General features: G+C 47.5%; 1 protein-coding gene across 4 annotated transcripts in view; it reads left to right on the top strand.

Moving 5' to 3' along the window:
• The window catches only part of SIPA1L3 (signal induced proliferation associated 1 like 3), a 218,287-nt gene that overhangs the window by 69,444 nt on the left and 133,331 nt on the right, over positions 1–15,512 (top strand). The window contains exon 1 of one of the 4 annotated variants that reach the window (XM_057493126.1): positions 13,552–13,568. The exons of the other annotated variants lie outside the window; for them this stretch is intronic. The gene's annotated coding sequence lies outside the window, so the exon portion shown is untranslated. Of the gene's footprint in view, positions 1–13,551; positions 13,569–15,512 lie in introns of those variants that run through there. 4 annotated transcript variants of the gene reach the window in all.

Raw genomic sequence — 15,512 nt, 5'->3', positions numbered from 1 at the left:
CCCCCCACCACCTTTACTGATATGGAAGCTTGGGACTCAGAAAGGTCTAGTAACTAGTAATGGGTCATACAGCTGCTAACAGGAGAGCTGGGATTTGATTGTTTTTTGTTTGTTTTTTTAGTCTCTGAAAATTTTTTTAATTGAAGTATAGTTTAGTTGATATACAATATTATATTGGTTTCAAGTATACAACACAGTGACTCAACAGTTACACATATTAGTAAATCCTCACCCTAATTAGTACAGTTACTGTCTGTCAACACAGAAAGATGTTACAGAACCATTGGCTGTCTCCATGCTTATGATTGAGATTTTTGTATACTCACCCTCCCCACCCACCCCAACCTCTCTTTCATGGTAATTACCAGTTACTTCTCAGTGTCTCTGAGTCAACCACTATTCTGTTTGTTTTGTTTTTATATTCCACAAATAATCATAGGATCTTCGTCTTTTTCCTCCTGGCTTATTACACCAGCATAATATCCTCTAGGTCCATCCATGTTGTCACAAATGGCAGGATTCCCTTTTTTATGGCTGAGTAACATTCCATCGTGTATCTATACCACATCTTCTTTATCCATTAATCTATTGATGGACATTTAGGTTGCTTCCATATCTTGGCTATTGTAAATAATGTGGCAGTAAACAGGGGGGCATGTATCTTCTTGAATCTGGGATTTTGTTTTCTCGGGTGGGATTTAATCTGGTTCTAGCTGGCTATCAAGATGGCATTCTCTGAGGCACATGACCTTCCTGCTTTCCCATCTGCTTTTGATATTTTCCCAGTGGCCAGTGAAGGAGGGTCTCGTTTCCCACAATGTGATGTGGATTGTTGATTGTGTTGCAAAGTCCTGCTGGCCAGCGTGAAGCCCTGATGGGTTGGAGGAAGTGGATGGAGAACCTTGTACTTGGTCATTTCTGATGGACATTTGTCATACAAATGACTAAACTTGTGGAGATTGGTTCAGTAAAGAATGAATGAGCATCCACATTCAGAAGGGCCCAATCTTGCCATTATTGTGCTAGGAGAGGAAACGTGTGTGTGTAAAGTGGAAGGAGATAAGGTTTAAGAGGTGTTGAGAGATTTTAATCAGGGAAGCAATCTGATGTGATTTCAGTTTGATTTGATCCTTCTGGGCGCATGTGGAGAATAGAATCTGGGGAGGCAAGTGTGGACTTAGGGAGAGCCGTGGGGGAACCTAACAGTGTTGTTCAGGTGGAAGGTGATGGTGGTAGCTTGGCTGAGGAAGGATAAAGGAAATGGGTTCAGGATATATTTTGGAGGTAGTGGCCTCAGAACTTACTGATGAACTTGTCATGGAGGATGAGATTAGACAAGACATAAAGGATTCCCTTGTTGTGTCTGCATTGTAGTTTGTCGGCCTGTCCCTACTGACGGACACCCAGGTTGTCTCCCACTTTCCCCACTCACAGGGGCTGCTCCAGCCAACACCCCCACGCGCTGAGCTGAGTCCTGGAGGATCCAGAGCAAGGGCATTCCAGGTAGAGGGAACCACTCCTGCAAAGGCTGGGGCCTCCCAAGCACCGAGCCCAGCTCAGGCTGGAGTACGGGCTGCGGAAAGGTGGCGCATAACCTGGACCCACCGCCCGAATCCTGTGGACCTACTGCCTATTTTGAGATGGTTTCTCATGTACTCCCTTCCCCAGAGCTGCTTGCTCCCCAGGTTAGTCCAGAGCTCCAGGCAGGGCTGCAGCGGCAGGTGCACTTTGTCGGAGCTGCTCCTGGGCTCAGGTTCCTGGCCCTCTGCGCCAGGTCAGCTTTGTTTTCCTGTTATGTGAGTCACAGTGGGGTTAAAAGCAACGGCTGGCGAGGTCTTTGGTTCTGGATCAGGCAAAGAGGAGGACTGCCCTGTAGAAAGTGAACAAGAAGGCTTCCTGTTTGTGTGAGCTTGATTCTCCCATGTTCTTTGTCCCTTGTTCTCTCCTGTTTCTCCTCTTTGGCCTTATTCTTGAGAGCGTGGCCCATGGGCAGCAGCTGCTGTTGAAGGCCTCCCTCCCTTTTTCTGAGAGGCTGGGAGACTCTAGGCCACTGAGCTAGGGAGGCAGCGCAACCTGTAAGCACGGCAGGGGAGGGGGCCCTGCCCCTGTCTCTCTGCCAGTGGTGCCCTCAAGTCCCAGGAGACCTGACTCCCACTTGAGGGCTTCAGTTTCTCTCTTGTGCCATTGGGAGGTGCTGGCCAGGCTGACTTGCCAAAATTAGCATATCTAGGAGTTTGCTTTCTCCCTGCCTAAGGGCTGTAGAACAGGAGGAGTAGGAGGATCATGAGAAGGTAAAATTCGACATGTTTCAGCTCGTACTAGGTCGGAAGAAAACTGAAGGGGACAGATGTGAAGGAGAAATAGGGCCTTCATGAGCTCAGCTGAGTAGTCTCTAAGTTGCTGCAGGGTGTGTGAAGCACTGCAACCTCTTTGGAAGACAGCTGGGGAAAAAACCTTATTTATTTATTTTTCAGTGAGCAGTACAGTCATGATAAATAGTCAAATGGCACAAAAAAAATGTCCAGTGAAAAGTAACTCTCTTTTCCCTGTCCACTGTCACCCAGTTCCCCTGCCAGGAGGATACCCATTTCAGGAATGTTCTTCCAGAGGAACCCAATACAAAACAAGCACATATCACACAGAAGTTCTATACCTTGATCTTGGAAACCATTCCATAATACAGCTGTCTAATATTCCGTACGTAGCCTCTGACACAGCACTGCTAGTCCTGTGAATCTACCCTGCAGGAAAAAAATGGCCCCAGTACAAAAGGATATTTATTGCAGCATTGTTTGCAGTGGCAAAACAAAAAACAAAATGAAACCCTGGAAATAAAATAAATACGTGCTTTTCAGGGAATGATTGAGTAAAATATGGTACATCCATACCAAAGAATATCTAAAAAGAGTGAGTAAATGCACTCCTAGTTGACTTAGAGTCATTTCTGTGATGTATTTAAGGGAAAGCAGGATTCAGAGAAGTAAATATGATATGATCCTGTTTGTATGAAAGATAATGACAGAAGTGTATATGTTGTATTTGAGAGAAGGGTGCCAAATGCCTTTCACTTCACATCACAGAGCCAGTTTAGACCCACCTTCTGTCTGGGAGACTTCGCAGCATCCTCAGTTGTGGTCAGAACAAACTTCCCACATTGGCCAACATTAGAGCCCCCCTTGGGAGGGTTCTCCGGCCCACAGGTGGAGAGCCTGTGGCTTCGGTTTGGTAAATGCTCACCTGGACCTCCGAAGTCAAGGCATTGGGTCCCTGGCTATGTTCCAGGTGAAGCTCCATGGGGCCGGCAGCGCAGGCAGCAGTTTGCCTCCTGTCCACCCCAGAGCCACCACGCAGCCCCCCAGTGGAATGCTTCCCACACCCCACTCTTAAAACAGATAAGCCCTCTTGCTGGGGATGGTGAACCTCGAAGGCAGGCTCTGGGTGGACATGTCCCCATAGGACCATTGCCTTCCCCACTCCAGGGGCACCGTGTGCACTGTGGTCTGTGGTTGTGGTGGCCCTGGGGATGTTCTCTCGGAGACCATGTCCCTTCTGCTTGCAGGGTAGGGATGCATTCTTCCAAGATCCTAGGGCTTCCCCCAGGATGGACATGGCAGTCAGTGGGGTTGTAAGTTGTCCCCTGCTGGGCTTCACTGGCAGTGGCTGTCTTAAGGAGAAGGCATGAGGGTCAAATTCAGGGGGTCGCCAACCCCCTCAACTAGACCACCTTTCTTGGCAGTGCTTTCTCCCCTCTTGACTGTATTCCTTCTCCTTCCCTGCCCCTGGCAAAAGGAAGGAACACTTCCTGTTTCTGGAGCAGCAGCTCTTCCTCTGTTTCCTCCTGTGGGTTGTTCATCAGAAATGAGAACTTACTTCTCACTGCTTATCTATTCCTCTGACTCCCTCAGAGAAGGAAGGACCTGGTTGTTACTGACTCAGCGGTTTTGTCTTACTTAGGGTGTGTGTGTGTGTGTGTAAAAGAATAACCCCAGGTGTCTGGTTTGAGCAAACGGTAGTTAATGGTATCTAGTAGGTCCCTATCTACCAGTGGATGGGAAAGAAACAGGTGTAAATAAGGATTTATGCTTATATATAGATATATATGTGTATATATCTATGCATATATACAGAAAGGAGAGAATTCAGATCTTTATTGAAAATACAAAAATGTGTCCTACAAAAAAAAAGGCAGTGATTTTGTTCATTTATTGAATTCATTTAACAGGCATTTGGTGACATGCTCTTGTGCTGTACACAATTTGAATGTGGCAGAAAACCACCTTGGAAAACTCACCAGACTGTGTGAATCTTTCTTTTCTGCCTTACTCCTCATGGCCAGTCCATCAGCAAGGCCTGTTTGTTGTGGATCTGAAATTCAGGTCTTCACTAGCCTCCTCCTCTCCATTGCACTGCCTTGCCCTGCTCCCAGCCACCCCCTTCTCCTTGGGTAGCGCAGCAGCCACCTCACAGTTCTCCCTGCTTCTCTTCAACCCCAACAATCTCTGTGCAACAGCCAGAGGGATCTTTCAGAAATGTAAAGAACACATCATTCTCCTGCTTCCTACCCTACTTAGAATAAAGAGCGCGCTGCTGGCCGTGGCTCACACAGGCCTGCACGCTCTGCCACATCCCACAGTGCGTTCTCCCTCGCTGCAGCCATCCAGCTACACTGGCCTCTTGTGAGTTTCTTTGAACAGACTCATGCCTCCTGCTCCATCTCCTGGGATGTTCTTTTCTTTTAGCTTTCATTAGAGACTTTATTATCAGTGCAGTAATCCAATCTGTGTAGCCCTTGGAGTGTCTTTTAATTCACATGCCATAAAGTCCACCCATTTTAAGTATTTGCTTCAGTGGTTTTGGTGTATTCAAAATGTTGTGCAAACCCATCTCTTGTACCTAATTCCAGAACATTCCCAATGGCCCAAAAAGAAACACTGTACTCATTAGCAGACACAGACAGACACGCACACCCCATATTTTCCCCTTCTTCCAGCCCCTGGCAACCACTCACCCCCTTTCTCTCTGGATTTGCCTATTCTGGACATTCCATATAGTGGAATCATACAGTGTGTGGGGCTTTTGTGACTGGCTTCTTTCACTCAGCATAATGTTTTCAGCGTTCCTCCATGTTGTACATGAATCGATAACTTCATAATTCTCCATTATATGGATGTGCCACATTTTGTTTTTCTGTTGAGGGACATTCTGGGCTATTCTTACTCCCACTCTTCACATGGCCTCCTTTTTCTCTTTAGTCCTGGACTAAAACTTGCCCTGGTCTCCTGCGTGATGCATCTCACTGTTTGTACTTACAATGTGTCTTTTTGTCTGTTTATTTTCTGTCCCCTGTTCTGGACTGTAAGCTTTGTAAGGCAGGGACTGTATCTGCTTTGGGTCACCATATCTAGCCCTCCACCTCACCCAGTGCCCGGTGTAGAGGAGTACTTAATGATTGCTGCATGAGTGACTCAGTATATCTTGGATAGTTCTCATTTGACTTCCTCCCAAGGCAAAGTAGCTGTACCCCATTTTGTGGGAAATTCAGTATCTACCTTTCTGCCTGTGTTGAGGAGAGAGCAAAGGTCTTAAAGCATGAGGATACTAAATGGGGGCAGGTTGCCAGCAGGATCGCTGTGGTGTGCACACTGTCCCATGGGCCATCTGCTGTGTAAGACCACAGTATCATTTGAAAGTGCACTTGGCTGCCGGTAGCAGAGACCAGAAATAACACTGGTGTAAACTCAGTAGCAGGTGTTTCTCTTGTGAATAAAGTGTCTGGAGATCAGCAGCCCAGGGCTGGTGTGGCAGCTAGCTCTATAGCTGTCAGGAAAAGCAGGATCCTTCTGTCTTTCTGCTTCGCCATCCCTAGCACAGGGCTTTCATCCCTAAGGTGGGTGGCTTCATGGTCCAGTATTACTGCAGAAGTCAAGCCAGTGAATCTGTGTAGTCCGGGTGGGAATTGGGGTAGGGGAATTAGCAGACACACAGTTCTTTGTTTCTGGTGAGGAGTTTTCCTTTAAGTCCCACACAATTGCTTATCTCTTGTTAGCCACCCCTAGCTGCAAGGGAGGTTGGGAGATGTAGTCTCAGCTGAGCATCCTGAGAAAAAAGGGAAGAATGAGTGCTGGGCGGGTACCTAGCATCCAGTGGGTCCATTTGCTGCCCACAGCACCCCGGGCCATGGTGGCCAGCTTCTCCTCACTGGTCTGGACCTTCAAGTCTCCCTCCTCCACTGAGTGGGCAGAATCAGAGCAGTGTCTTTCTTTTTCTAATTGCCCAGAGGGTCAATTAAGGTGAAAATAGAAGCTTCAGTTTTGAAGCTTCTCAGGGGCCTTCAGTCCAAAAAACTCACCATGTCACCGGCAGTAAGAATAAAGGCAGCTCATCTTTACTGAACTCTCTACATGATAGGTTCTGCTCTAAACATTTTTCATGGAGTAATCTGCTTCATCCTCATAACACTCCTGTTATCACCCCCATTTATGGATGAGGAAACTGAGGCACAGAGAACTAACCCTAAATGTTCTCATTGTTCATTTTTTTTTCCTTCTTCCCTTTCAATATCCTATGAATAAGATGATTTAAAAAATAAAGCCTGACCTATTTTGCTAGATTGACCACTGTTCTATCTTCCATGTGATTAGCTGGAATCTGGAGAGTTCTTTGTGGAAAAGCACCCAGCAGTCAAAACCACATTGACAAGCTGTTTTCATGGCATGCAGGAAGGGGCTTAATTGTTGGCACATCCAGCAAATGTCTGGTGACAGGAGGAAAAAGGATCCACAAGCCATGCAGGATTTCCTCAGCCCATGAGCCTGGGGCCCACGGATTACAGGGCAGTTATGCCAGCAGGCTGGACTTGGCCTTTAAAATCATAGTCTCCCTGACTGCTCTTAGAAGTCTCTCGGGAGAAAGAGGGCTGTTCCCAACTCAGGTCCTCTGAGAATTAATTCAAGCCCCAAGTCATCTCTGGATGTCTCGGATCATGCTTGGTGCAAATCTTGAACTCCCCAGGTTCATCTCTGAGTTGAGTCTTTTTGAGACACCTTCAAATCCATGTTAATGGCTATAGACTCCCCAGGGTGGTAGCACAGCACATGGCTGCTGCAGCCTGACTGTGGCAAGCGTTTCTGTTAGGAATGCATTTGACTGCGAGTATCAGCCTACACAAGTAGCACTGTCACATCAACACATAGCAGGTGGTTGTGTCACATAACATTTGGAGGGAGAGGGTGTGGTTCAGTGGCTTGAAAGAGTCAACATCACTGCTCTGACTCTTACCTCCTCATGGCCACACAATGCCTACTGCATCCACCTTCCCCAGGAGGCTGGGATCCAGAAAGCTCCGTCGTTCTCTTCTGGCAGAGCATTGTTCTGGGGACAAGAGGGACCCCTCAAATCCAGGTATTGTGTCCACATTCCAAGCTGGAAAAAGGCAGATTGGTGAAGGGGCAAAGGACAGTGTGGATGAGTCTGACCTTTCTGTGAGGAGAGCAGACACTTTCCCAGACTCCCTAAAGGAGAAACTTTCACCTGCCCCAAAAATGTGCTCCTGTGTTATCTTCTACACACACTTGTGTTTTTCCTTTGGCAGTTGGGTCTTTGATCCAGGTGAAGTTGATATCTGAATGTGGAATCAAATAGGCTTCACAGCTGAGCCCATACTCTTAACTGCTGTGCACCAGCAGTGGCATTGTTGGTGGGTCTGGAGCCAGACCCACTGGGTTCAAATCCCTCCTGGCTGTGTCACCCACTTACTGTGTGATCTTGGGCAAGTTACCTCTCTGTGCCTCAGTTTTCTGATCTGTTAAAAATGGGGATGCTAGCAGACCCTACTTCCCAGGACTGTCAGGAGGGTTAAATGAGTTGGTGGTTGAAGAACTGAAAACAGTGCCTGGTGTGTAGTAAAATCAATGCAAAAACCTGTTGCTTCAAGCCAGAATGAGGATTTGCAAAGCCACACGGGTCTGGGAACTCAGCAGGGAATCCCAGACCCCAGTCAATGGGGGAGGTGAAGCGTGTCACTGAGGTTACTGCCTCTTCCTCTCTACAAGAAATTGCCAACTGCTCTCTCAAAGTGCTGCTCCAGTGTACACTGACACCCGCAGTGACCGGGCAGTCCTCTGCCCCCCACAGCTTCAGTACGTTTGGTGGTGGCAGACTGACATTTTGGCCAATCTACTGTGCTTGAAATGGCCACACATTGTCGCTTTCCCTGAGCAGTTTCCCTGTAGAGGTCTGTCATGTGCCAATCTCCCATGGAGCTGCTTGGCCTAGGCTGGAGGCCGGACAGCCCTTAGGCCCAAGGGAAGTCCTCAGAGCTCCACGGTCAGGTCCCCATAGCATGATGCTTATCTCCAGATGGTGGGGTAGGAGGTGAGGATGTGAGACCCTCAACCCCACTTTAGTCATATTTGTGAACTGAATCAATCGATGAAAGAACCAGTGCTGAATCATTAGTGTGCTAGTAATAGAATGTAGGTCATAGGAGAGAACGTGATTAATTGCAAGATGATCTGAGGGCCTAGACTTTCCCAAGGCAAAGGCTTTCTTCATGCAGTAGTTTTTCCTTGTTGGCAGGTGGGTAGAGGCAGTTGAATGAACAGATATTTTCCTAAGTCACTATTTCAAAGTTAGGATGAGGCTGGTTATAATGGGAATCTTCTCTAAATGAAGAATAATTGAATCACTTTATTAGTAGGTGAGTAGGACCCTAATGCCCCAGTGTCAAGCTCTGGAAAAGACTAGAAAGGAGAATACAGCTCGTAGCAGAAGCCCCAGTAGCCTGGGTTCTCCTTCACCTCAAATCTAAATGCTTAGATCAGCCACTTACACAACTGACTGCCCCCAGGCCAGGGAGGGTGTGTGGGCCAGGCCTTCTTGTGAACACTGCCTGCCTGGGTGTGTGTCCTGCTCCAGGACAGAAAGCAGAAGAGAAAGCTGCCATCTCTGGGCACAGGAAGAGAAAAGAGCTGGTAGGCCGGTCCCAGCCTCTGGGGCTAATAATCCTGCCCACCGGGAAAGCAGATGTCCCCACCAGGCACAGCCCCTGACCATCAGAGTTGCCACCCTTCTTCCTTACTTGGTATTAGGGGAGGACCGAGTAAAGGGGAGTGGAGAGCTGTGAGTGGATATTCCTTTCCATATGAGGGGAGGTTAGAAATGTCAGGGGCAGAAGTACATGGGCGGAAGGGGCCAGGGGCACCGCTTCCTTGCAGTCAGGAAAGCAGAACCCTGGCTGGCCCGGCTGCAGAAGCACCTCACACGGAGCCACGGCGATTAAGTGAGCATCAAAACCAAGGTCATTAATGTGTAAATTTATATCACTTTGAAATGTGATATAAGAGATCTTTTTTCAGTATGTTGATCGTGGAATGATGGAACTTCCGTCAGACACTTCCCTGGAAGCCCATTTAACAAAATAGAAATAGGGGCCATCGGGGGCTGACGCCTCACCTGCTGACTATCGTAGCCTCTGTCGTCTCTCCGAGGACTGCGCTCAGGTACCCCTGGGACTCTAAGCCCGGCTCTGCCTCCAGCTAGTCCTGGGCCCCAACCAAATCATTTAAGCGTTCTGAACCTCGGATTCCTTATCCATCAAGTGGACAGATGAGATTAGATCAAAGCATCCTTCTCCCAGTTCCTACAGACAGGGATTTCAGAGATCTTTGATATGTCTGAGATATGCAGTGGGGTTTTTTGTTTTCCTGGAGGGGTATGACATAGTTTTGTTTTGTCAGCTTCTTAGAAGGATCATGTTCACTCTAACATGAAGGAGTGCTGTATTGATTTCTGAGTTCCTTTCCAGTTCTGTCAGTTACTTTTTGTTGTAAATGACAGAATCTCCCCAATTCAAACTGGCTTAAACTGCAAAGGCAAGTTAATGACTCTGGGACCTGAAAATCCCAGAGCTGACCTGATTGGAGATACCATTCAGGTGTTCTTGTCAGGAATCTGTGCTTCTCCACTGTGGGTTCTGCTTTTCTCAGCTTTGATGTCTTTCTCAGGTGCTCCCCTTCCCCACCAGGTGGCAAAGAAGCCTTTAGCAGCCTCTACTTTACATCCCATCCCATCCCATCCCAGTAATTCCAGCAAAATGTCCAGGGCCAACTCTGATTGGCCCCACTTGGATCATGTGTCTCCCAGAGCCAATTGCTGTGGCTGAGGGGAGGAGCCATTCAGGCTAGGAGCCAGGCCAGGATACCCTCTCACCCCCAGGTCCTCTCATGTAAGATTCTGTTCCTCAGCGTGAACCCTGGGAATTGAGACACATGGCCCCTGACAGTGTAGTGTATGTGACAGGGAGCCTGGGCTCTTGATCTGATGGGTGTGCTGGGGCTGCTGAAATAATTCCAAGGGTGCCCTCCCTTCCCAGCTGCTGTGAGGAGGGGCTCTGTGATATCTGGGGTCCTGGCTGAATTCCTGGCCCTGTAGCCCCCCTTTGCTGCCATTTCTACAACCCCCCGGCATCTTCTCTGCTGCAGCCCCTCACATGTATGAGGGACCCCAGAATGATGGACATCACAGCTTCCTCCTATCGACAGGAAGTGGATTTACAGCTCAGAGAGATGTGGCACCACTGCACGTCACTGCTGATGTAACTTTAAAGAGCCATATACATCACTCTAGAGAAAGAAAGGAGGGGAATTGAGAGTGGCAGAAAAGCAATTGCTGTTGTAATTTAAAAGGCAGCTATTAAAATTTTACAGAAGCTATATTGCAGGGGCTTCCCGATCTTCCCAGGAATTTTTTTTAATGGGAAGTCTGGTGCTAAAGGAAAATGTTTTGGGTGATTCTGGTTCCCTCCTGCTCTGTCAAGTATCTTGAAAAACAAAATTGTTAGGGCTTCATAGACCAGTTTAGATAAAGCAATTACCCAAGAGGCTATTCTGAGTTTTTAAGGAAAGTGTTTTTCTATGTTTGCTGTTTCTATATATAGTAACTTTCTAATTTTATTTTGTGTTCTCCTAAGTGGCTTGGTAGTGAGCTGTGGGAATTGTCATGAACTGCACTCATCTGTGCTCTCCTGTGTTTGTTGAGAGTCATTTGGTTGTGAGAACAAATAGAAATTCAGGTCAGCCTGCTTCAGTATAAAAAATGTTTGCGCTCATGGCCTGGGCCTGTTCAATGGCTTCAGGCATGGCTGGATCCAGGGCCGCATGTGAGGTTGCCAGGACCCTGACTCCTTCCACCTCCTGGCTCTGCATTCCTCTGTGTTGGTTTTATTGTCAGGTAGGCTCTGAGGCAGCTCCACATGTATATACAACCAGCTTAGCAGACCCAGGGAAAATAAACTGTCTCTTTCCCCAAAGCCCCAGCCCATGTCCTGAGACTGGTGTTTATTGAACCTAATCAGCCTGGCTGTCAAGTCAGGACCACCTTGAGCCATCTCTGAGGCCAGAGGCAGGGAAGAGGGGGTGCAGTGTCTTCATCAGCCAGGCCTAGATCGTATGACAGGCCTCCTCTCCCTCCACTTCCCTGCCAACTCCTGGGTGGGGTCTTTCCCACAGGAATTCCATGGACTGACGGGGAAAGGTGAGAGTCAGGGGGCTGACCCAGAATGGGAATGGATGCAGGGTGGGCCCAATCGCCAGTGCTCAGGACCCCTTCCTAGACAGAGTTCGTGAGGATCTGATCTGCCCCACGTCCTCCAGTTGTTACCTTGCCCTGGAACCCACTCCACCTTTACCCTAGCTCAGGGGTTCTTGATCTTGGGCATGGACCCCTGAAGGGTCCTTGTGTGGAATGTAGAGGATCATGAAGTTGGCTGGAAAAAAATGACATCTTTTATTTTCTCCACCATCTCACTGAAATTCAGCATTTCCTTTCCTCCTGAATGAGGGCCACAAGCCACAGTAGTATTAGCAACACGTGTCACTTTGTTGCTACTAGAAATATTTCCATGTCATATTATAGTTGTACAGGTATTGCAAAATATCATTTACACTCATCTGTTTCTAAATTACAATGGTTATTGGACCCATCACTAAGATCTCATAATTTAAAACAGTCATAAAAAAGCACAAATATTACTGTGTATCTCAGATTAGGTTTTGTTTTACAGATATTTTGATATATGAATATAATTGGTTTCCTTTGTAATCTGTGTATTGTATTTTGTACATTTAAAAACATGATACTGAGAGGGAGGCCACACATTTCTTCACGAGGCTACGGACAGGGGTCCCTGGCATGAGAAAGGTTAAGAATCCCTTTTGGCTTCTCCAGGATTCCCCATGGGCAAGATAAGTGAAGTCATCTTGATTCCTGGGCTCTGGAATGTTGGCTAGCTGCTCTGGCTAGGTTTCCTTGCTGGGAGTCTGTCTGGAAGAGCTGGCTGGCATTTGATCTCAGCCTTGATGTTCGGTAGTATTTGGGTGCTGCAGTCTTGGGGAAGTGGGGCCGGGAGGCATCGTCAGCCTGCAGTTAGCCCTCTCGCCATGACTGCGGCCAAGGAGTCGGGAGCAAGCTGTGGAGCCAGGCCGCCTGAGTTCATCCCAGCTGTAGTGTACTTGTCACTGGCCGGGAAGCCTCATGAGTGGGTTCCTCACCCACTCTGTGCCTCAGTTTCCTCATCTGTAACGTGACGTAATAATGTATCTATTTCTTAGGTTGTTGGGAGAGGGAAATGAGCCAGCATGTCTGCTAGGACAGAGCCTAGTGCACAGAGAGTGAGAGTCATTATTTAATGGCTGGTCTGTATAGGAAGGTTCTAGATTGTGTCCTCTCAGATCTCATCTCCCTGACTTATTAAGTGCCAGGCCTAAACTGAAATGTGATGGTGAACAATACAGACAGTGGCTTCTCAGCCTGGAGACATTTATTCATCCATAAATTATCCATTCAAATATGAACAACCATACTAAATATTCAAAAACATAAATTAATAATATAAAGTTACAAGTCAGGACAAATGCTCTTTCTGCCACTCCTCTGCTCACAGTTGTATGAAGGGAATATCCCTATAATGGCCTTCCATCTGTCCCTGTCACCTCCCTGCCCTCATCTGCCACCACTACCCTGCCCACACACCCTGTGCCTGCACACAGGCCTCCTGCTGCTCCTGAAATGCTCCACACACATGCTCCTGCCTCAGGTCCTTTGCACGGGCCTTTTCCGTGGCCTGGAAGGCTCTTTTCCAGATGATCACACAATTGGTGGTCTCCTGTGTTCAAGTCTGGGTCCTCCCCAGGCCTTCTCTGGCCACCCTGGGAAGCAGCAAACTGATCACCCTGCTTAGTTTCCATCAAGGCGCTTGCCCCTCCCTGACTTTGTATTGTGCAGTGTTTCCTGTCTTCCTCCCCTTCTGGAATGTCTGCTCCCTGAGGACAGCGGCTTTGTCTTGGTCACTGGTGTACCCTCCATGCCTGGCACAGAGCAGCTGTTTGACAATTTGTAAGATTTAGCTTTCTGAGGGAGTGACTCCGTGAAAGGCAGATGGACGCTGCTGCAGGAAGACACACAGTGGCCAAAGACATGGCCTCATTGTATTGCTCTCCACAGATGCACAGCCTTTGACATCAGCCCTCCTGGGACCCTGCAGGAGCCTTAGTGTCCAGAACGTACTAAGGGTGAGTGCAGTGTGTCTGTTTGCTTGCTTACATTTTACTACTGGGACAGGGAAGCCTCGTTATTACTTTAAAAAAATTTGGGGGGGAAAGAGTATCAAGGAAAAATGGAAGTCTCCTTTACTGTGCCTCTCGACCTCACAAGTCTAGTATCTCCCCTCAAAGGTGATTAGGGTCCATGGCTGGGGGGATGGCCTGCCAGACCTCTTCCTGCACATGAACGTTCCTGCTTAGGCACATGCACACTTGTCATTTTAGTTTGCAGCATAGAGAGAAAAGAAGCATGTGACACGGGTGCTCCTGCCTGGTCCCCCCGCCTCCGGCAGCAGTGTCTCATGGAGCTGTATTCACAGCACACATCAGCATGTCACACTTCTGTTTTTCAGCTTTTCTAATTCAGGTTTTTAAATTTACCTGAGTAAGATTCACCCTTTGGTGTACTTTCTTTGAGTTCAGGCAGATGCACACAGTTGTGTAACTACTGCCACAGCCCAGGGACAGAATGGCCCCATCACCTGCCAGGTGGATGTGTTTTTCTCCATAGGTGAAAAATGCAGTGTAGGTATTTTACATGTAATGAGGATGTGCACATTTGGTAAACACTGACTGTAACATAAAAATTTAGAGTATGTTTTAATTAGGCTTCTGGGCTTTTTGCTAGTGAGCATCCTCTTTTGTTTCTTCGGCATAGCCTAAGCAGTGGAGGGGGCCTTGGAGTACAAGGCATTCCAGTTGGTGGTTGGGCTTTCCTAGGTGAGGGCGCCAGCCTTTGTCGGCAGGATACGGTGAGCGTGCTTGGGAAAGGTGGCATTGTTTGGTTGATCCCTTAAGCGCCAAGAGACCCTAACAGTGTGGAAAGTGGGAGGACAGAAGATTCTGGCATGTAGACTCTGGGCTCAGGTAGCGATGTTGGCTGAGTTGCAGGGACCAGCCAAGCTTTGGGGACTGGGTGAATTCAGACAGTAGCTTCTCTCTTGACTGTTTACTGGGCCCCTTCACATCCCTTCTTCCTGCCAAAGGCTCTGCCCAGGTACTGGGAGCTTGTTTGCAGGACAGATTCCTGTCAGAGATGTTTCTTAGTCTTAGTACCGTTCTCTACTGACTTCTTTATTTTGAAAGAATTTTAGACTTACAGAAAAGTTGCAGAACTAGTACAGAGAGTTCACACATCTGCTCACCCAGCATCCCCTAATGTTACCATCTTATAAAACTGTAGCACAACCATCAAATCAGGAATTAACACTGGTGCAGCACTATGAACTAAGTAACAGGCTTCAGTCAGATTCCACAAGTTTTCCCACTGATGTCCTTTTTCAGTTCCAAGAGCCTATCGAGGGTTGCATGCTGCATTGGGTTGTCATGTCTCCTTAATCTCCAATCTGTAAGGGTTCCTCCATCTGTCCTTGTCTTTCATGACCATGACACTGGAAGAGGACAACTCTGTTATTTTGTAAATGGATTTGGGGCTGTCTGATGTTTTCTTGTGGCTAGATTGAGGTCAGGCATTATTTGGCACCACGTCAGAAAGTGATGTTCCCTCATCTGTGCATCATACCAGGGGAACCGTGATGTCCACGTGTCTTATCACTGGTGATGTTAACCTGGATCACTTGGTTAAAGTACTGCCTGCTAGGTTTCTCCACTGCAAAGTAACTGTTCTCCCTTCATAATCGATAAGATATCTTGGGGGTGGTACTTTAAGACTCTGCTTGTTTCACCTCAGACTTCCACTCACTAGTTTTGGGCATGCGTTGGTGGGGAGAACCTTGCCTACAACATTTATTACTGTGGAATTTCCTTAATGATGAGTTTTGTCCATCATTCCCTCTGTATTTATTAATTGTTCACATGATTAATTCTGGAAGGAAGACCTGTCCCTTCACCCACATGCAGTATTGTTTCAGTTATTCAAAGTATATTGGTATGGTCTCATAGATAATTGTTTTA

The sequence above is a fragment of the Manis pentadactyla genome, chromosome 15 (genome assembly GCF_030020395.1).
Source record: "Manis pentadactyla isolate mManPen7 chromosome 15, mManPen7.hap1, whole genome shotgun sequence".
Taxonomy (NCBI): domain Eukaryota; kingdom Metazoa; phylum Chordata; class Mammalia; order Pholidota; family Manidae; genus Manis; species Manis pentadactyla.
Note: the sequence above shows the minus strand (reverse complement) of the source record. Positions and strands in the feature narration are given on the sequence as shown.